At 37.9% G+C, this 22,792-nt stretch overlaps 1 long non-coding RNA gene across 3 annotated transcripts in view; it reads right to left on the reverse strand.

Moving 5' to 3' along the window:
- The window catches only part of LOC120093679 (uncharacterized), a 51,583-nt gene extending 30,322 nt beyond the window's left edge, over window positions 1–21,261 (reverse strand). Inside the window, exons 1-6 of one of the 3 annotated variants that reach the window (XR_005487223.2) lie at window positions 21,029–21,261; window positions 18,007–18,098; window positions 12,411–17,910; window positions 9,617–9,654; window positions 6,126–6,214; window positions 3,952–3,986 (exon numbers count right to left, since the gene is read on the reverse strand). This is a non-coding gene — a long non-coding RNA (uncharacterized LOC120093679). Of the gene's footprint in view, window positions 1–3,951; window positions 3,987–6,125; window positions 6,215–9,616; window positions 9,655–12,410; window positions 18,099–21,028 lie in introns of all 3 variants that reach the window. The other 2 variants (XR_005487222.2, XR_005487221.2) reach the window with 2 other exon arrangements.
- Between the last annotated feature and the right edge of the window lie 1,531 nt (window positions 21,262–22,792).

Here is a 22,792-nt window from a genome sequence, read left to right on the forward strand (position 1 = left end):
TATTATGTAAGTATATATACATACATATGTATTCTTAGTTCTCAAGGTATGTGTACTTACTTCAAAAGAATCCCATAAAACCTTACAGATAATGGGTTTGTTTATTACTTATATTTCAGTAATAGAAACAGGAGCATTTACATATATCTAAACATGCCAAATTGTACATACTAATTATATGTGTATTTTTAAAATAGAATTCATACTTCAAAAATGACAAACAATTAAAATGGTATAGATATATGAGCTTAATGGGAATATTTGTTAATCAAACATCAAACCTACAAACAGTTATAATTCACAACTTAGATGGGGAAGAGAGAGAGAGAGAGAGAGAGAGAGAGAGAGAGAGAGAAGGGGAAGAGGACAAGAGTGAAGAAGTGAGGAAGGAGGAGGAAGAGGAAGAGGAGAAGGAAGAAGCCATCAATAGAGTTAGGGCTGTAGCTTAGTAACACATCAGTTGCCTAAAATCTACAAAGCCTAGTGTTCTATATTCAGAACACTCCCCTCAAGAAACTCATCTATAGATGATAAAGAATACAGCTTTTCTCTTACTGAAATTTCATCTAAACAGTTCAACTAAAACTCTGCATCTATTTGGCTGTCTGAACCCTTGCCTCTTAGTACATTCTCCAATCATTCCACCTTCCTAAAGGCTCAAGAATCAATCTGGCTAATCTGATCACAGATTTATTTCATTTTTCTTTTGTTTCATGGTCCAAAGGAGTTTCTCCTACTTTATGTCAAAAAGGTGTCAAATGATTGTTTATTTTGACAGGCAGATTCTTCCCTGCATGCTGCTCTGAGAACAGGGAAATCTGTCCAATTTCTGTGGAGTTCCAAATCCCCAGACAAATCTTTTCCTAAATTCTTTTCTTAGCCAACTGCCTGAATTAATCGGAGCAAACTTTACCTTTTTCAATCACTGCCATGTTTAGTCTTTAACACTAATTTCATATTGAAAGGACACATCACATTATAAGATTTTTCTCTTCTGCCCTCATGCAATTCTAGTCTAGTTCATCCTGGACAATCATCTGGTGCCTCTTTCTACCACTTCTATAATGTAATCAATAAAGTTGTTCTAAACTATATACTCAAAGTATTAGAATTCAAACTGAAATTCCAGCATTTTGCATTCTGGAGCCACCATGCTACTTGCTATTTTAAAGTCTGTTTAATGAAACACAAGCCATATGGAGCACTCATGTATTTATGTTCCTTTCAAGCTTGTTCAGAAAGGTTCTTTTGCAGTGAATGATATTTAACACACAGACTCATAAGTTATCCAAGTGTTGACACTGAGCAATCACAAGTGTTCTTTGTTAGATGAGTTATCTATTTCAATCTCCCCTCACCCAAGGCCCAAGTAGAATCTTGAAAAAATGAACAGAAGAATATAAGTGCCAAAGAATTAAGAGGAAAATTTGAAATTCTGGTCATGGCATGATCGGGGCACACATCAACTCATGATAACTTATGGTTGTTTGCAAAAATTGTCACAAAATAAAAACAGCTAACATTCCATTGTGAGTGGTGAAGGAGCTCTTAAAGTTCCATCTCTAGCTGAAAGAATCTATGTCAATGGCTGGCTACTAAGGGAGAGTCATGCTTCTCTCACAATATGACTGCTGATAGGTTATCCATGCCCCTCATCTATTTATATATGGTGAGCTCTAACTGTACTCAGGGGCTATTATTAATAATAAAAGTAATAAAACATGAAATTTAGAGAGATCTGGGTTAAATTGATTCTTGAGAGAGTGGGAAGGAAGTAGTAGGGTGTATATAATATCAAAATACCTTGTTCATATGGATAAAATTGTCAAATAAAAATACAAAAATCATTTACTAAATAAATTAAACAAATCATCCACACTACAAAGTATAGCCTTTAAATATTTAAACTTTAAAATGTAGAGAAATCTCTTCATATATGAAAGTAGTTAAAAGGGGAGTGGACAATATATACTATGTTGACTCTGGAAAAATTCTTTTTAAGCACTAACAAAAGAGTTGAGTTCAACTGGGTAGTAAGTCAGGCAGGATAAAGGACAGAACGGTATTTAAGAGCGGTATCTCAGTTTTGTTTTCTTACCTACAAAGAAAAAGATAAAAACCATAACCAATGATAGAAAGAGGAACATGTAGGAAACAGAAAAGTGAGGAAGAGGGTGAGTTGAGAATGAGTAGATCATCCTAATGACACCCAAAGGAGGCATGGATCCAGGGAAACAGAATCTGGAAGTGATTAATGGAGTGTTCCAATGAGAACAGGTGAGGGGTGGATACAACCAGAGAACAATCTCACTGGGAGAAATGCTAAATAATTTCTGAATGTGTAGGACTGTGATTAAAACATACTTTTCCAGTTTCAAATTGACCGATTTCTCTCAGTAGAAGTTAAGCATTTTCTTTTTAAAAATGAAATAATGTTGTATGTCTTTATTCAAATTTCTCCACTTTCTTTCTGAGAACTTAGTATCCCATCTTGATGGGTTGCTGTAATTATCAAATACAGAATCCATAGTCTGAAGATCCATGATTTAAAGAAGCAAAAGATCGATGAATGGAGGAAATTCAGTGAACTGAATCCACACAGTTCGAAAATAGGTATATTACCTTAGAAGCAAAGATCCTCAATGCTAAATGAAACTGCACACAATGTGTGGGTCACGTGATTTTTCTCTCACTGTAAGAGGTATGATAACAACCATCTAGAGTTACAGTGAATATGTTAATATAAAATTAAACATGAATAAACATGTCTTCTGAACATATACCCAGTATTGAAAGCACTGATTTTCTCCCTTTCTTCCCTTATCTCAATTCTTCTAAATGGAATCACATATCTGTGACCATGATATCCCCTCATTTGCCTCTTCTGTCATGCATTCCCTTATCACTAACATCCTTCATTTGCAACTGTTACACATGCTTTGCCTCTACCAAGAGTGGGAAAATATTTTAAAACTATATTCCATTCTGTTTCCATCCAAAAATCCATTCTTATATTAATAAAAACTCAGAATACTAATCTGAAGCATGGTGCTCTTTACAAAAAACTATATGCATAATTTATTCATGGTTACCTTCAGATTATCTCTAGAATAATGGAACTGTACATGTTTTAGTTAAAGTTTCTATTGCTGAGATAAAATACCATGACATTGGCTGAAATACCCAACAAAAGGGAGAGAGAACCTATAGAGACCATATCCAGAGGTTAGGCATGGCCCCGATTGAGGGATGGGACCACCTACCCATCTGATAAATATTAACCCAGAATTACTCCAGTCTAAAAGAAATACGGGGACAAAATGTGGAGCAGAGGCTGAAGGAAAGGCCATCCAGAGACTGCCCCACCTCAGGATCCATCCCATATTCAACCACCAAATCTAGACACTATTGCTGATGCCAATAAGTGCTTGCTGACAGGAGCCCAGTATAGCTGTCTCCTGAGAGGTTCTGCCAGAGCCTGACTAATATAGATGCAGATGCTTGGATGCTTGCAGCCACCCACTGGACTGAGCATGGGGACCCAATGGAGGAGTTAGAGGAAATAAGGAGCTGATGAGGTTTGCAACCTCATAGAAAGAACAACAATATCAACCATCCAGATCTCCCCAGAGCTCCCAAGGACTAAACCACCAACCAGAGAATAAACATAGAGGGACCCATGGCTCCAGCTGCATATGTAGCAGAGTATGGTCTTATCTGGCATCAGTGGGAGAGGAGGCCTTAGTCTTGTAACGGCTTGATGACCCAGCATAGGAAAATACTAGGGCAGTGAGGGCAGACTGGGTGGATGGAAGAAAAACCTCTTAGAATCAGGGAAGAGGAGAAATTGGATGGGGGGTTGTGGAGGGGAAACCAGGAAAGGGATACCATTTGAAATTTAAATAAATAAAATAGGGGTTGGGAATTTTAGCTCAGTGGTAGAGCGCTTACCTAGCAAGCGCAAGGCCCTGGCTCGGTCATCAGCTCTGAAAAAAAATTAAATAAATAAAATAACCAATAAAACAATACCATAACTAAGAAAGCAAGTTGTATAGGAGAGGGTTTATTTGGTTTACATTCTGCAACACTGTTGATCCTCAAAGGAAGTCGGGAAATGATCTCAAAAAGTGAAGGTGGAACCAGGAGGCAGAAGCTAATGCGGAGGCTACGGTGGGGTGCTTCTTGCCAGTTTGTTCCCCATGGTTTCCTCAGACTATTTTCTTATAAAACCCAGGACTACCAGTCCAGGGGTGATACCACCAGAATGAGCTCCCCATGATCACTTGTAAAGAAAACGTCCTACAGCTGGATCTCATGGAGACATTTTATCAGTTGAACATCCCTTCCTTCAGAGAACTCTAGCTTGTGTCAAGTTGACATAAAACTAGCCAGACATCTCATTCCATCTCATTCCAGCTAAGATGCCCGAAACCATGCACATTAACATGGTTTGTTAAATGTTAACGTAGATACCTGTACTTGGAACGTAAATTACACCTTGTGCTGTGCTTTTGATCTCTGGCTGTACTACAAAGACTTTGTAACTCTGACCCTGGAAATAATATGAACAGATGACTGTTCCTCACAAACTGGCCTGTGGGCAATACACCTCATAAATAAGATCTGTCCCGTTTTTATGCATGTGTGCATATAGGTACATGTATGTGCATTTCTGTGTGTGTATGTGGAGGCAACTTAGAGATGGAAGAGATCTTAGACTACAAGAGGAGATGGAGATCCCCAAAGAGTAAAGGGGAAAACTAACATAAAAGTATTAGGAAACCTCACTACTTAAGGTTGAAGTCTACCATGTTTAGATAGCTCCCGTGAGCTTGGTGCAAGATGGAGGAATCCCTTTCTCAGCAGGGCTTCCTCTTCTCTACCTTATCTGGGAAGCCCAACCCCCACACTCTACCTCAGGAATGTCATGGGATCCTTGGAGAAATTATAGGTTCAATTTCCTGAAACCCTTCTCCTTGCAAGTGAGTTATCCCTAGAACTTTCAACCTCAGCCAATGAAACTTCACTCAAGAACCCCTTCCCACTTTCTAAAGTTCATTTAATCCTTATTCACCCCTAATAAAATGTATGCACACAAGCTATTTTCTTGAATATGTTCTGAGAGAGCTGTTTCATTGAATGGAATCTAAAAGATCTGTAATATTACAGAGCTGTAACACTGAAATCGTTGGAGAAGACCTCCTCCCCTCGGGCATTCAGTGCTGGATTGGGATTCTGTTGAGCCACTCATTCTAGACTTTGCTTCATCCTCATGACCCAAGTTGTAATAAAGCTGTAAATTTGGCTTGATTACAGTAAATTATAAATGGATACCTAGTCTTCCTTCTTTCATTCCTTGATGTTAAAATCTTTGCACTTTCAAGAGGGTCATTCTAAATCAACAATGTCAAAAAGAACAGAGACCTGGTGGACCTAGGTATCTGGTAGGGAATGAATCTTGGCTCATTCAATCTCAGAAGAAGCATCAAGTACCACAAGTGTAAGGGAGAAGTGCAATCCTTTAGATGCAGCTAGAATCAATAATCAAATTAAATGAGAGATACTGACTCTTAGTTAGCTGAACATGAATATGAATCATTTTCCAGTGTGGACCAACCTGGTCTTACTTGACAAAACCAGATTTCTGGTGCATTGCTTGTCTGCTGGAATTTGCCTTTGCTGCAAATAACCCATCTGCAGGGATTCTGACAGGATGGAAAGTCTGCCACTTCAGAACTTTCAAGAGATCAACAGATAACTGTCTTAGCAAGAGCTCTTTATCTAATGGAAATGCCCTTGATCCATAATTAAAATCATGATTGTAATGGCCCTTAAGAAGTATTGAAAAGCAGAGACAAAAAGGATTCCAAGAAAAAAAAGCTCCCTATTCTAAGAATCACTTAACTAGCCCCCCACACCCTCCCCACAATCAACATCGGCAATTTAGGAAAACAATAGTATGAGAAGCCTAATAGAAATACTCTGCATCAAAATATTATATAGTGTTTGAAATCAGCAAGCTCAGGGATTGAATGCCAGCTCTTAATTATAATTTATATTATCTACCTCTGATATAATAAACATATATATATATATACACATATTTCATTGGACAATATATATACCTTGTAACCATATATGGTTTTATGTCACAGGTTGTAGCAGATTGAAAACTTTCTTCTTTTCTATTTGTCTTTTCTCTTCATAGTGTTCCCTAAGTCAAATGAAGGTCTGCAGTCAGTAAAAATAGTAAGCAAATGGCCAAACATAAAGAAAATTCAAGTTCACAAAATAACCAAATATCATGTGCCTCGAATGCATGCAAAGCGAAGGGGGGGGAGGGCGGCAATGGGGGGAGGGTTGGGAGGGGAACACCCATAAGGAAGGGGAGGGGGGAGGGGGATGTTTGCCCGGATACCGGGAAAGGGAATAACACTCGAAATGTATATAAGAAATACTCAAGTTAATAAAAAAAAATAAAATGTAAAAAAAAAAAAAGCTGTATTGCTAGTGTAAACTGAAGAAAGAATAAAGGTGTAAAATTCTTTGAAGGTCCCTGTTTAGTTAGAAAAACAGTATACTGTTAAACTGTTAGTTTTCATAAATTCTGGCAATGGTGTTTGTGTTTAGGGCTCTAGACAACCCATTAAAATAAAAACAAAATACTATGTAAAAAGTTAATGGGAATGAATACAATTAAAGCAAATCATTGTTTATATTAAAGACCTAACAGATAATCAGTAAATACAGAATCCATTAAATATAAAACAACAATATAAAGATTGTTGAAGAGAGACAACAATCTCTCCAAGATGGTTCGTGGAATAAAGGCATTAGCTGATGTATCTGATAAACTGTGTTTGATTATCTAGAATCCACATAATGAACAGAAAATATCAACTCCCACAAGCTGCCTTCTGACCTCCACACACTCAGTGTGACATGTGTCACACATGCACACCTATATAGACTGACACTAAAGTACAAACTTTAATTAAGAAATTAAAGATTAAGTAGAAAGAAATGTACCGAATTATGAGAATTTCCAATAAACTATGAGAGTGGGCATCTGTCAGTCAACAAGAAATCATACAATGAGATGGTTGTAATTGATGAGTAGAGCCATGATTGCAGAGCCCTGGAAGTCAGGCCCCAGGTACTAATGGAACACACAAGGGTTCATAACCTGGAAGAACAGCAAGAAGTTGAGTGGAGTGGAGTCACACTGTCTGCATGGCACTGAGCATTGCTGCGCTGACTTTCTTGCTCATACTATGTTAGAAATCTATGGAACAAGTACCTGATGTACAAAGGAGTAAACTGACTTGGCAAGCAATTAACAACTTAGGTAAGACTGGATGTGTGTGACTTAACCCATTCTTCAGATAACCTTCTGTTTCAACTAACAGGAATTTGAGAAATTGACTTAAGCCACACTGAACGTGTGTATAAAGTAGAGATATTATTACTGTCAGATGCAGGGATAAGAGATACCAAGAAGAGAAGCAGGTGATGAAAAGTGCTTAGCAAAAGAGGTTTCTTGCTGCTAAGAGTTAAAGTATTTCGTATGATAAGAAAAGGGGGAGTAATTATAAACTAAATTGTATGTTTATAAAAAGCAATCTTGGCTGACTCTACTGCACCCCACTTTCCTGAAATACCAGAGAAAATTGTGAAGGTAGGGTAGTGATCCCAGTGTTTAACAAGGTACAGGGTTGTTAGAGACGGGATGAAATGGATGGTTGGACATTGTCAAGGCACACTGTACACAAGCATAGAAAGTTCACAGAGCATACTATATACACTTAATACACGTAAATACATGTAAATAATTGGCTCTAGCAGCTATGAAAGGGGCTGAAGTAAAGTATTATGGTGTACAGCTGTGGGGGCAGGTGAACACCATCTTGAGGATTTGGGCCTCACTAGAGACTCATCAAAGGAAAAATATCTAACTGAAACATTGGGAGACGAGGAACTTTCCTTTCCTTTCCTTCCTTTTCCCTCTTACAATTCTTCTCTGAGATGTTTATAACTCATTGATGTTGTCTCCTGTGTTACAGCCAGCACAACTGCACCATAGAATGCAGTTCTGCGTTCTCTGTTAGGGTTTACGGTAATGTCCTGGTCTCCTTTTTAACTATTTAAGAGCAAAGAGTTTTCTCAGACATGGCCATGTTACATTTTGTCACTACAAAGTACTTGGCACTATAATGTCTAATTAGAAACCTGAAGTAGCAGTTGTATTTTTGCATCCTTCCCAGGGCTTTGAAGTATGTAGTTATTCAGTGAATTCTCTAGGCACTTATTAAGCTGAGGTTGAATAAGATGGTGAATGCAAGTATAAAAATAAAATTAATGTATAGATGTGGGTAGTGGATAGATAGATGGGTAGATAATCAAATGCATAGAAAATGGGAAAATAACTGAACCACTAAATTGCCCATTAACTTTATAAAGCAACAATATTGAGTTTTGTCTTGTGCTTGCAAATTCCTCAAATGTGAAAAAAGACTTTAAAATGTTTCTCATTACCTTTCCATTTTATTCAAATGATGGATCATTTCTGACTATTTGAATGTTTTGCATGTAAAGCTCATAGAAAACTCACGTGCTCCACTATGTTCATCGCAGCCTTATTTATAATAGCCAGAAAATGGAAAGAACCGAGATGCCCTTCAACAGAGGAATGGATACAGAAAATGTGGTACATCTACACAATGGAATATTACTCAGCTATCAAAAACAACGAGTCTATGAAATTCTTAGGCAAATGGTTGGAACTGGAAAATATCATCCTGAGTGAGCTAACCCAATCACAGAAAGACATACATGGTATGCACTCATTGATAAGTGGCTATTAGCCCAAATGCTTGAATTACCCTAGATCCCTAGAATAAACGAAACTCAAGACGGATGATCAAAATGTGAATGCTTCACTCCTTCTTTAAATGAGGAAAAAGAATACCCTTGGCAGGGAAGAGAGAGGCAAAGATTAAAACAGAGACTGAAGGAACACCCATTCAGAGCCTGCCCCACATGTGGCCCATACATATACAGCCACCCAATTAGACAAGATGGATGAAGCAAAGAAGTGCAGGCCGACAGGAGCCGGATGTAGATCGCTCCTGAGAGACACAGCCAGAATACAGCAAATACAGAGGCGAATGCCAGCAGCAAACCACTGAACTGAGAATAGGTCCCCCGTTGAAGGAATCAGAGAAAGAACTGGAAGAGCTTGAAGGGGCTCGAGACCCCATATGTACAACAATGTCAAGCAACCAGAGCTTCCAGGGACTAAGCCACTACCTAAAGACTATACATGGACTGACCCTGGACTCTGACCCCATAGGTAGCAATGAATATCCTAGTAAGAGCACCAGTGGAAGGGGAAGCCCTGGGTCCTGCTAAGACTGAACCCACAGTGAACTAGTCTATGGGGGGAGGGCGGCAATGGGGGGAGGGTTGGGAGTGGAACACCCATAAGGAAGGGGAGGGGGGAGGGGGATGTTTGCCCGGAAACCGGGAAAGGGAATAACACCCGAAATGTATATAAGAAATACTCAAGTAAATAAAAAAAAAAAAAAAAAAAAAAAAAAAAAAAAAGAAAACTCACCTGCTTTGAAAACACAAGAGACATGCATATACAGGTATCTGTGTTGGGAACAGAGGAAGGGTCTAGTTAGTAAAATCTTAATAAGGTTCGTTAATAAGATCTTGGTTTATGTATAAAGTAGCTGCTTATTAACTGTATATCTTAGAGAGAGCTACATAACAGCTTTCATATTTCAGTGTTGTCATGTCTACAGTTCATAGTTGAAGAGCTGAGTAAATTAATGAACTACACTAATTTGTTCAAAGTATTCCATTTAATGCTGGGTACGTGTAACATCCTGAACGGATTAAAAACTCTTTAAAAAAATAGTCAACAAAATTGACTGCAAGTATCAGTTTTAGTCAGCTTTCCCTTACTGTAACAAAATGCCTGAGGGGATAAAAACAGAGGAACGAGCATCCATTTTGGCACATGATTTCAGGATTTTGTAGTTTCTGGATCTATGAGTGGCCTTACACAGCATTATGGTGGAATAAAGTGTCGTTTCTTTATGGACAGAAGGCAGAGTGTGAAAGAGGTGCCAACGTCATTTTGAAGCCTAAGTCTCATGACTCATTTTCTCCAGTTAGGTTCTGTCTCCTGAAGCTTCCACTACCTTCCACCTACACAGTTCTACTAGATAAGCTCCAAGATTTCAGCATGTGAACCTTTGGTGAACAATCAAATTCTGTCCCTTATAGCACTACATGTATCATAAGACACATATTTTGCACATATTATTTAATTTGTAATTTTTTACATGTCAGAGTGAAGGATATTATATTTCAGAGGTGAGGACATCACCCTAGTACACATATGGAAATAAAATGGGATCTGCCCTTCAGGAAATTGCACACCATTATCTTTCCTCCACGGAAGTAATTCCTGCCTCTAAAGTGAGAACTTTCCAGAAACTGGAGTGTGTGGGGGGGGGGCAGGGAAAGAGAGGGAGGGGAGGAGGAGAGGGAGAGAGGGAGAGGAGGGCAGGGAAAGAGAGGGAGGGGAGGAGGAGAGAGAGAGAGGGAGAGAGGGAGATGAAGAGAGGGGGAGAGGGGGAAAGGGAGAGAGGGGAGAGGGGGAAAGGGAGAGAGGGGAGAGGGGGAAAGGGAAAAAGGGAGGGAGAGGGGGAGAGAGAGAGAGAGAGATTTCAGCCATCAATTATATTTCTCCACATTGTTTTTGAGTTACGAACCCTCTTGTTTCTGCCATGCTCTGTTCTCCAGGCTATCTTGCTCATGAGCTTCCCAGTTATTCAGCTCCCTTCATGTTACCTCAGGAGTGCTGGCCTTACTTCTCAGGATGTTCTACTTGGGTTCTGGAGACACGGTCATCCAGCTCACACCATGAGAGTATTCATGTTCTTTTGTGAGGTTTACAATTAGGTGCTTTCAGTCTCCAAATTCATCTGACCCTAACGCTCTATTTTTCTGATAATTATGAATAGGGTATAAACATAGTAGGCTTCAGTTGCCCTACTAGGTGTGATCTACAAGCCATTAACCCTGAGGGATTTCACCCTCTCCACAAGGAGATATTCCTATTATGTGAATTTTCAACTGGGGCCCAAGGGCCGCATCTGACAAGTTGCATAGGAGGCCTCAGGGTATAATATGCAAACATTGATTTGTACAAAAGGATCATATTTCTTAGTACAGTATCCTAGACCTTCTGCTGCTTAGCCCTTACCCTTGATCTCTTTAGTCTCAGATCCTAACATGTCTCTCTTAACTTCCCATGACAAGGTCTCTGTGGAGTTGGAGGACTAATTACTGCCAGTTTCTTCACTTCATCCAAATTCTCACCACCTGCCTCCAACCTTTCCATAAATGTTCTTTTCTTCTTTGCATAACTCCTATTCTTTCTTCAAACTTCAACTCTGTCTTTCCTCCCAGATGGTCCTAAGGCCTTATTCAGCCACACTATTGTACAATAACATTTTACGTTTGCTCATCTTCCAGGAGCTGACTGGCCCTTTGAAGACAAAATGTTTATGCCCTCCACCCCTGATCTGTACCCACTGACTTTAGAATAGGGCATGAAATAAAACAGTGCTCACTGAAATTGATCATTGAATTAAAGAATGGTTTTAACTTTGCTCTCATCTGAAAGCATCCAAGGACCTTTTGCAACCTATAAATATCTAAAACTCCTAGTTTAATTAATTCCCAATTTTATCCTCACAATGTTAATTTTAAAGCCACTGTGGGCAAGCTTAGATTCTGTAGGGTTTTAAAACCATAGACTCAGACTCAATTAGCTCATCATTTGGGCTCTTAGAGTTTCTGGTCCTATTTCTCCCAAGAGGTTAGTTTTTGGTTCATCTGCATTTTCTGTACCTTCTGCTGTCTGAATTTTTATTACATAGCTCTCTGTTTATTATTATCATATTTTTATATTATAAATCAAGTTCTTGAAACTCAAAGACTATGCCGCATGGATCAACAATTACATATTTAGCATATAACACAGTCTTTTGCACAGCAGAGATTAACAAAGTTTTATAAATATATTGTAATTCTAATGCCTGCCCAACGAATATAAAATTTTCGTTAGGCAAATTATTAAGCAAAACGTTATGGAAAGCATAAGTATGCAAGGGGTTATACTTGTGTATGAAGATGAAGAATTTCTTTTAAACACAAAGATTTCTCATGCTTTATATAGTACAAAAGAGCTCATAAATATGTAGAATATATGGAATTACCATTAGCAAAAATCAGATAAGGACCTGAGACCTCTTGGGTATTTCCTCCAAGATAAGACTCACACCTATGGCATGTTGTAATTGAATCAAAAGCAGCTAATCCTGACTTACTTCCACTCCAGGAGAACAGGTTTATTGAGCAGGAACTCCCTTTGGAAGTTCCTGGGCAAGAGCCAGACTCTGTTAAAATTACTGTGTCCCAGTCTTTATAGGCATAAGAAGCACCAGATTATATGTTGTTGTCTCTGTAGTCCAGGGTATTCATATGACACATATATGGTGAGAATTCTAGAAGGCGGTGGGGAAAGAAGTATAACGGGTAACTGTGATTAGAGCTGTGAGTATTGTTTCTTATGCTATAGGTATACTGACTACATTCAGATACAGGGATTCCTAAATATTTATAGCATGAAAATTCTCTGGCAACTATAGATCCAAAGTAAGACTATCCAGTTCTTATTCTAGATGTATGAAAGAGAGCTACAGGTTTCCCATAACCTGGAAGTAGATGAATCAAGGTTGCTAGTCAATGAGCCCAGAAGTTAAGATATCCACAGAAAAACACAAGTCTTCATTTCAGTCAACACTTCCTATCGAAGCTTAGAAAATTAGATACTCACTTAATAATCAGGACTCAAGATAGAGGTGAAGCTAAGAAGTTTCAGAGATAGTTACATATTTAAATGGAGTATACAATGAGAACTAAAATAGTTCAAACAAGGAACTTCACAGTTAATGTGAAATTGAAGTTTCAAGAGTCTGATGGGTTTTAGACTAAGATGGCCTAGTCTATTATAAAATACATAATTTATAGAAGGAAAACTGTGCTCTTGACATTGATAAATAGTAGTAGATCATTTTAATCTTTTTATCTTTACAGTCTAGTGGTCATGCCCTAAAGATAAAAGTACATTCATGTCTGTGCAACTACATGCTCATGCACCCACAGCATCAACTTTTCAGCTCAGAACCAATTGCATAAACATTTTTGCATGAAGTGATCTTCATCATAGATCTCTTCACTCATTTTTTTTCATTTCATAGACATTTTGTGTCCCTTTTGTCAAACACATGCACATTCGAGTAAAAGAAGAAACTCTGTTTCTCTTTATTCCTGAGCCCCGAACTCTGTAAAATGAGGTAGCAGTTCCAGCTTCATCCAAAGGTATATACCAAGATGTTTGCATAATGCTCACAGTTCCTTAAATTATTCAAGATCTTAGACTTTACCCTATTGTATTAGTCAAATGCATAGGTAGGTAAATAGACAGACAGACAGACAGACAGATAGATAGAAGATAGATAGGTGATAGATATAAAATTTGTTGAAATGGCTTAAAGACTAATGTTCAGCTAGTCCACGAATGGCTAGCTGGGAATGGAAACTGCAGGAATTCAGGCTACACATCTCAGCTGCTCTTTCAGTGTCTACTGGAATCTCGAAGAAGTAGGTTTCTGTGACAATGAAGGAATAGATGTTCTAACAGGGTAAGGACAAGCAGGCAAGGAACAAAAACTTCTTTCTTCCAAGGTGTGGCCCAGATTAAATTTGTGTCTTCCTGCCTAAAGATCTGGATCAAAGGCATATATGCCTTTCTACCTCAAAGGTCTGGACTAGAAGTGGATTCACCCAATGAAAAATAGTCTTTCACAAGTGAGCCCTCCTTTTCTGGATTGCAGTTCAATAAAGACAAAGTTAAGCTAACAACCCAGAATTGTCACCATACCGATCCACTTTAAATATGCTTTAAAACATGGGACAGCATAAAATGATTGACTTTTCACTGTCCAAAATGGTGAGGTATGATTTACCCTAAATAATAAACTCAATAGATTGAGTGAATGGTATTTGAGATATAAGACAGTTATTATGGTGATATTGATCTGGTTTGATCAGTTTCTTTCATACATGGAGTGTTAGCCTTCTTGTTTTTTCCTATTAAAGTAGTGCCCATAAGCTTTTTGGTTCACACCACATTTCTTCTCAAACCTGCCAAAACTAGATGACTTGTAAAAAGGTGAGCCTCCAGTTTTGCCTCTTCTTTGACAATATTTATTCCTCATGAAAATTTATTCCAGCCTTTACTGGGAAGAAAACCTTCAAAGGTTGATATGCCACTGATAGATTTTGGCACTAGAGTGGTAATTCAAATTTGGTATTATAGAGAATTAAAAATGAGGGCCTTGCAAATAAAACTGGTCCATGGAGGGAAATATAGAGTGAGCCTAAAGAGAAAAGCAATTTAAAAACTGAGAGAGCAGATTCCCTAAAGATTTTGCAGCTCTCCTAATTCTGTTTAAGGCATTTCCCATTATAAAAGAGTTCTGTGTGCTCTTATAAAACTGAAAAGAAATATATATTCCTTAAACTTGAGAAGATATCCATTCTTTGCCTTAAAATTCTATAAATTACTTAGTCTGAAGAACTGGCAGGTGGATCCATGGGATAGAATGTCATTAAAATGATGTTCTGGTTGATAATGTGAAGAAATGCTACTTACTCTAATATGTACATGACTCAAGTACAATCTTGAATCTTACAAATAAATACAATGACATAATAATTTCAAAAGAAAAACAAATACTCTAATAAGCTCTCAAATTATAGCAAATTAGAATCCATTATTCCAGTATGTAGACCTACATCTTAAGTGAGGAACTGATTTGAAAATGTAGCCTACAGTGGTCTATGTGTGATTTTACAAACAATTTTGAGTTTAATTACTGAGCACATCTAACTTGCCATTCATCCATAAGTATCTTACCACTGCTGCCTTATAAGTGGCAAACACCTGCCAAGTGTCTACCTCTAGAATCATGGATACATAATTGCTTTTCACCATAGTGCTAACTTGTTTACATAATTGTTACTACTGAAGCTGGATACAATTATTTACTTGTATTTAAACAGCTCATAAAAAATGTATTGCATCATGAATAAAGGGCATGGGATGAATCTACTGACAATAAAAACAAATAAAACCCTCAATAAAGCTCATAAGTACTTTGACTCATTAAACTATTTGAGTCATCACTATTAATTTTACAAAAGAGGGTGGATACATTTGAATCACTGCTATCAAAAACCTTTTAAGACAGCCCATGTAGTTGTGGAATTATGGTAATGGAATATAGTTTGATAGATATACAAAAACCCATATTTGACAAAATCTGATTCCTGGGAGCTAAAGTTTGTTAAAGTAGGTTAAATATATTTATTATGCCCTGTACATTACATTTTATCAGCTCTTTTTGTTTCCTTGCTACAAGCCTAGATGTCATGGTTTGAGAATGGCCCATAACTCAAAAACTTTGAATGTTTGGTTCCCAGTTAGTTGACTGTTTAGGAATGATTAGGTGGTGTGACCTCATTAAAGAAGTTGTATCACTAAGGTTAGGCTTTGAAGTTTCAAAAGCCTAAACCAGCTCTCTCTCTCTCTCTCTCTCTCTCTCTCTCTCTCTCTCTCTCTCTCTGTGTGTGTGTGTGTGTGTGTGTGTGTGTGTGTGTGTGTGTGTATCTATCTCTGTATCTCTGCCTCTTTCTTACTCTGTATCCATATTTCAGGTAATATGTAAGATATCAGTTACCACTCCAGCACCATGCCTACCTATCTGCCACCATATTCTCCATGATGATGGTCATGGATTAATCCTCTGAAACTTTAAGCAAGCCTCTAATTAAGTGCTTTCTTTCATAAGTTGCCTTGTGCATGGTTTTTAAGACAGCAACAGAACAGAAACTATCACGTGACTGTTATAAAAGCACAGTTTAAACAACGTCCATATAATTATCAAATTATAATAATGGAATGTTGTTTGGTTCACACATTTCTGTGCTACTTGACATAGCTTGATTCCTGAGGTTAAGGAGAAATGCTTGATTTTGCCTCATACAGTCATAAACACTCTTTGTTTTTCTGCTACAAGTCTACATGTCATCAATACCTGATATGTAAGTCTTTCAAACTCACAGGATAAACAAGTCCCTTTATGGTTTACAATTTTTCAGTTATCAAATCACAATCCTCAGATTTTTCTGGGAGTAAAAACTATATCAGAAAATTGTTTGACAGAGATGCTGGTTCCCACATTTTAAAGCTTCTTCAGTCACACCAAGCCTTCTCTGGCTCCAAAGTTCCCTTGGACTCTTTAGGCTAGGGTTATTTAACTTCCACTGTTCTCAGTCCCTGGAACTCTTGTCTCCATTCATCATGTCTACCATGGTGGATAAATAGTTACATGGGTTCCTACCACTCCTGGGCTAACAGTTCTCAACTGGGTGCTTAAATGCAGTATGTTCTAGCTGCAGCAGCCTAGAGAGAGGACATCACTACCTTATTAGATGCTAATGGTATATATATTCTTGTTCATTCACATAGTCAAAGGAATTCCTCAAGTTTGGACAAGAAGTTTGTGTCAGAGGAAGCTGTTTATTTTTTGTACTTTGCTATAGTCCTGTACAACCTACAACCTAGCCAGAGTCTTTTTTCTGCCCCTGACTCTTCTAACCTCCAATCACCACACAGTGCTGTAAGTACTGTATATCTCTATAAGGCAGTGGGCGTCACAAATGCATTAATAGTTGGATTATAGTTTTTTCTGTTGGAATGGTATCAAAAAGGACATTTTGATGACTGGCTAATATATGTGAGAGTAAGAAGAGCAGTTAATATGGTTTATGATCCCTTTCTATATTATACAATAGATGCTATTGAGTACAGATCCCATGCCTAGCATTGTACCCAAGTTTGGAGAGGAAGTGATAGGTTTATTCTCGTACTTACACTGAAATTTGCTTACCTCATTTAATCCATTCTCTGGCTCCCTTGCCACTCTTCAACAAAGACCAACTGCCCTGATTGGATCTTGGAAGCACCACACAGTTCCTAACCCCTGGGATTCACCTATGTTCTTCCTTCCATCTGCTCATATCCTTTCATTCATTTTGTTAGTGCTTTATTATCTTCCAAAGATAGCTCATGGTTCATCATCCATGAGCCTCTACTCCTAACAATATCTACCTTTAGCCTTGAGGTTGAAGATGGTACAATACCAAACATATGATTGTCCTCTGTGGAAAGGAAGGGAGTAAACAGGTAGTACCTGGTACTTTTTAACCAAGACTGGCACCCAGGCATAGATTTCCCATTGCACAAAGGGAAATAATTACCAACCCCTGCACTGACACGATTTGACTGTACCTCAAGCAGCCCTGTTTACTAATTTAAATTATGACTCACACAGAGGCAGCATTTCCCATGGCTCCTATACACTCTTGGAATTTGCTTTAATTTTAGCAGGTAGAATTCTGCTAAGAGGTGGTCTGTTTTTCAACTACTCTGTGTTTCATGAGATTGAAGATTTTGCCTTATTAATACTTCTTGAGTATCATGTAAAGTGTCTAGTTCAAAGGAAACCCTGAAAGACACTTAGCAAACAGTGAAATGTGAGGACTGGGGAAATCTCTGACTAACTGTAATACTCATTCAATATGTGACTCATACATCTAATTACTTATCTTTTATCCACTTATTTTCATTTATCTGAACCACCCTGGGCCTCCATTTCCTCTGCCACAAAATGGGAACAATTATCCCACCTCTTGTTATCTCTGTAAAAGTGAATGACATAATGTAATAAAGGTATTTCTCAAAATTAAAAAAAATAAAACCTATAGCATAGTGGGTATCAAGTTTTGCAAACACACAGATGTAGTCTCTAGATATTGTCCATGGTGAATTTTCTAGACCAACAATGCCTACATCGAGTTCACAAAATGAGATTTTCACCACTCATCCCCTAAAAGGAAATAAAAAGAGAACAGGATTATATAATAGTTTAGTTTAGGGATAAAAACAAACTTTTTTACATTATTTTATTTTAACATTAATGAAGCTTATTAAAGTGGAATTATTCTAGACTCTTCCACATGAAGTTCTATCCCTCACATTTGAGAGATGATAAGTGAGCAAATTCTCCAAGCTTAATCAAAGCAAGAACTCTAATGATCCTGAACGAGATGGTGAAACAATCACCACTGCCCACAGCATTAAACAAACAAACCAACAACAAACAGGTTGAGGAAACATTCTACCTGGACCCTTTATTCCCAATCAGTTCAGCACCAAACTCCACCCAGCTAAAGGATCATCCTTCCAAGATTTTACCTAAAAGGTGTTTCAGAAAACTAAGAAAAGTCTCACTACTATCTACACTAGTTACCTAGTCTCCATCCTACAGCTTTGCATGTTCCAGTCCCTTAGTACAAGTAAATGATCACTCCGTATGGTTCTTTATTCCTCCTTTACTCCATTCTTCTTCCCTTCCTTCTTCTGCTTACCCACAAATTCACAAGTGACACTGTGGTACAATCTAGAAGCACACACACACACACACACACACACACACACACACACATATATATATATATATATATATATATATATACATACATACATACACACACACACACACACACACACACGAATTGCTCTTTCCCTTCATGAAGCTTATGTGTGAACAATTGTGTGAACAGTGAAGACAGGAATGCCATGTGATTGCCTCATAACAGTACAATATATAATACAAATGTTCAAGAGATGATATATGCACACACATCTACACATGGATATAACAGAGTCAAATCTAGGTAAATAGGAAGTCATATCAGAAAGAGTTCTCCAGCGGGTTGCCTATTGAATCAAATCTTGAATAATGTTACCAGAGGGGCAAAGCCAGAGGAGTGTCTAGACAAGAAGGAAATCATGTGACAAGACAAATTAGTAGGAAAAAGACAACTAAGTATAAAGATCAATCAGTGCCTGTTAATGAGAATAACATTTTTTGGTACTTGGTATATTCCAGATACTATCCTGTGCTATGCCTTTTTCAACAATCTGAGTTAATTTTTATTAATGTATGCATTATGTACATTAAAAAACCTGATGTTATGGGTCATTTAGCCAGTCAGATGCTGGAATAAATATTAGACATAGACATTTGTGTTCAAAGGCATAAATATTCTATGTATATTGTATGTTTCCGGTGAGGAAGAGAGGCCTGTACTCGATGCAGTGAAGATAGTTAAGGATGGAGCAATAAGCCCATAAAGACTCCTAATGTTCCTTTAAGATGTTTGAATATTGCTGGATGCTGTTCATCCTCACCATAACACTTTCCATTTGGGAAGTCCTACAGAGCTCGCTGTTTGTAGGTTGGGAATTTTCTTGCACAATATCTGCACATATCCCTTATATTAAGAAACTTGATTAAGCATCTTGCACCCTACATAACATAATGGAATGGTAAGGACTTTAGTACCTCAAGTTTCTCAACCACAACTTCTTATTTCTCCTTCACCGCATCATATATCTCTAAGAAAATAAAACCAAATGAACCCTTAAATTAGAATTAGCATTAGAATCTCAGGAATTTGTCGTGTGCAGAGCATCTTTGTATCATGACTGGCTCAAGTGACTATAAGGCAATAAAGTCTTATTTTAAATGTGAGGCATCTGAGACCTAGGGAGACTGAGTGCTATTCTGAGATGTTATGGCAAAGAGGGGGATACAACTGAAATTTTGTAGCCTCTAAATTCCATCATTTTCCATTTCATCATTTCTGTGTATTTTTAAATGCCTTAACATAGAGGAAACAGACATTCACTAGAATGGATTCTATATTTGATGTGTTTAATCTTTACTTCCTTTCTAAACACTCTCTTACCATCCCCCAAAACTAGCCCATGATAGAGAATTCATTTACTTAGGCAAAGGATCATGGAAGCAAAGCCGGATAATGTTGTTCAAGTTGCTAAGAAACCCAGAACATTTTTAAATATGCTAGGTCACTGTCCTACAGAGAAACCGATAATATGTCATGTCTCCATAGTAACTCACTATGAAAAGGATGTGAGTCAAAAATAGAAGAAACTGTAAGAATGGTAATCAGTGATAGTTAATCCTGAAGAATGCTGAGTAAGAAGCTACTTGATACAGATAAAATATTCATGGAGAATTAGTACATGTACCATGCATTTGGAGTCAGAGATGGGTGACAACTCAGTCTGACCAATGAAAGCTGTGAGTCAGAAAGACACTAAGACTCTGACCTACATGTTCTCCAGCTGAAAATTGTAGGTGAGAAGCAATGTTCCCTTTGCCACTGAAGGATGTTGTGTGGTCTGGCTGGTGCATGAGTAGAACATGCTTTAAAGAACTGCAGGCCGACGGGAACCGGATGTAGATCTCTCCTGAGAGACACAGCCAGAATACAGCAAATACATAGGCGAAAGCCAGCAGCAAACCACTGAACTGAGAACTGGACCCCCGTTGAAGGAATCAGAGAAAGGACTGAAAGAGCTTGAAGGGGCTTGAGACCCCATATGAACAACAATGCCAACCAACCAGAGCTTCCAGGGACTAAGCCACTACCTAAAGACTATACATGGACTGACCCTGGACTCTGACCTCATAGGTAGCAATGAATAGCCTAGTAAGATCACCAGTGGAAGGGGAAGCCCTTGGTCCTGCTAAGACTGAACCCCCAGTGAACATGATTGTTGGGGGAGGAGGATGAGGAGGAGAACACCCATATAGAAGGGGAGGGGGAGGGGTTAGGAGAATGTTGGCCAGGAAACCGGGAAAGGGAATAACAATCAAAATGTAAATAAGAAATACTCAAGTTAATAACGGAAAAAAAAGAAGTTATGTTGGAGCTAGAGAGATACCTAGGCATTTAAGAGTACATCCTGCTCTTGCAAAGGATTCAGCACACACAGGAATGGCATATTTCAGTTTCATGGGATCTCGTGGTCTCTTTTGGCTTCTGTGTGAACCTGTATGGTACATACCTACACAGACACATAAATGAAAAAAAAATTATTTTTAAAATATCTTTAAAGGGAAACCAGGCTAATGACTGTATTATTCCATTTTAAACACCCACCCCTGCTCCCCAGAATGGTTAAAATGAAAAACTCAAAAAATATCTCATGCTGGCAAGGATTGTGGAGCAAAGGGAAGACTTCTCCATTGATGATGGGAGTGCAAACTTGTACAACTACTCTGGAAATCAATTTGGTGGTGTCTCAAAAAAATTGGAAATAATGCTACCTGAAGACCAAACTATACCACTTCTAGGCATATACCCAAAACTGTCCCATACCACAGAACACTTGATCAACTATGTTCATAAAAGCTTTATTTGTAATAGTCAGAAACTGGGAACAACCTAGATGTCCTACAACAGAAGAATAGATTAAGAACATCTTAATGTGGTTTGTTTACACAATAAAATATTACTCAGGTATTAAAAAAAGGATATCATGAGATCAGGGACAGTGATACAAACAGAATTTCTGTTATTGTTGAAGATTATTTTAGCTATCCTGTGTTTTTGTTTTTTCATATGAAGTTGAAATTTGTTTTTTTTTTCTTTTCTTTTTATTAACTTGAGTATTTCTTATATACATTTCGAGTGTTATTCCCTTTCCCGGTTTCCGGGCAAACATCCCACTCCCCCCTCCCCTTCCTTATGGGTGTTCCCCTCCCAACCCTCCCCCTATTGCCGCCCTCCCCCCCATAGTCTAGTTCACTGGGGGTTCAGTCTTAGCAGGACCCAGGGTTTCCCCTTCCACTGGTGCTCTTACTAGGAAATTCATTGCTACCTATGGGGTCAGAAAATTGTTTTTTAATGTCTGTAAAGAATTGTATTGGAATTTTGATGGGACTTGCATTGAATCTGTAGATTGGTAAAATGGTCATTTTCACTATATTAATCCTAATGATTGATAAGCAGAAGATTTTTCCATCCTCTTCAAAATTTTCTTCAAAGATTTGAAGTTCTTGTCATACAGGCCATTCACTTGCTTGGTTATGGTTACACAAAGATATTTGATATTATTTGTGGATATAGTGAAGGGTGTGGTTTCCCTAATTTCTTTCTCAGCCTATTTATCATTTGTATGAAGGAGGGCTACTTCTTTGTTGCTGTTGGTTTGTCTGGTTTTTAGTTAACTTTGTAACCAGCCACTTTGCTGAATGTGTTCATTGGCTGTAGGAGTTCTCCAGTAGAATATTTGGAGCCACTTACGTATACTACCATATCATTTGCAAATAGAGATACTTTGACTTCTTCCTTTCTAATTTGTATCCTCTTGATCTTCTTTAGTTATTTTATTGATCCAGCTAGAACTTCAAGTACTATATTGAATTGATAGGGACGGGGTGGGCAACCTTGTAATGTCCCTGATTTTAGTGAATAGCTTTAAGTTTCTCTCTATTTAATTTGATTTTGGCTATGGGATTGCAGAGCATTGCTTTAGTTATGTCCCTTGTATGAAGGGGTGTTGGATTTTGTCAAAGGATTTTTCAGCATCTAATGACATGATTCTTTTTTCAATGTTTACATGGTAGACTTCATTGATGACTTTTTGTATGTGGACTGTCCCTACATCACTGGGATAAAGCCTATTGATCATGGTGGTTTATGT

The sequence above is a fragment of the Rattus norvegicus genome, chromosome 7 (genome assembly GCF_036323735.1).
Source record: "Rattus norvegicus strain BN/NHsdMcwi chromosome 7, GRCr8, whole genome shotgun sequence".
Lineage (NCBI taxonomy): Eukaryota > Metazoa > Chordata > Mammalia > Rodentia > Muridae > Rattus > Rattus norvegicus.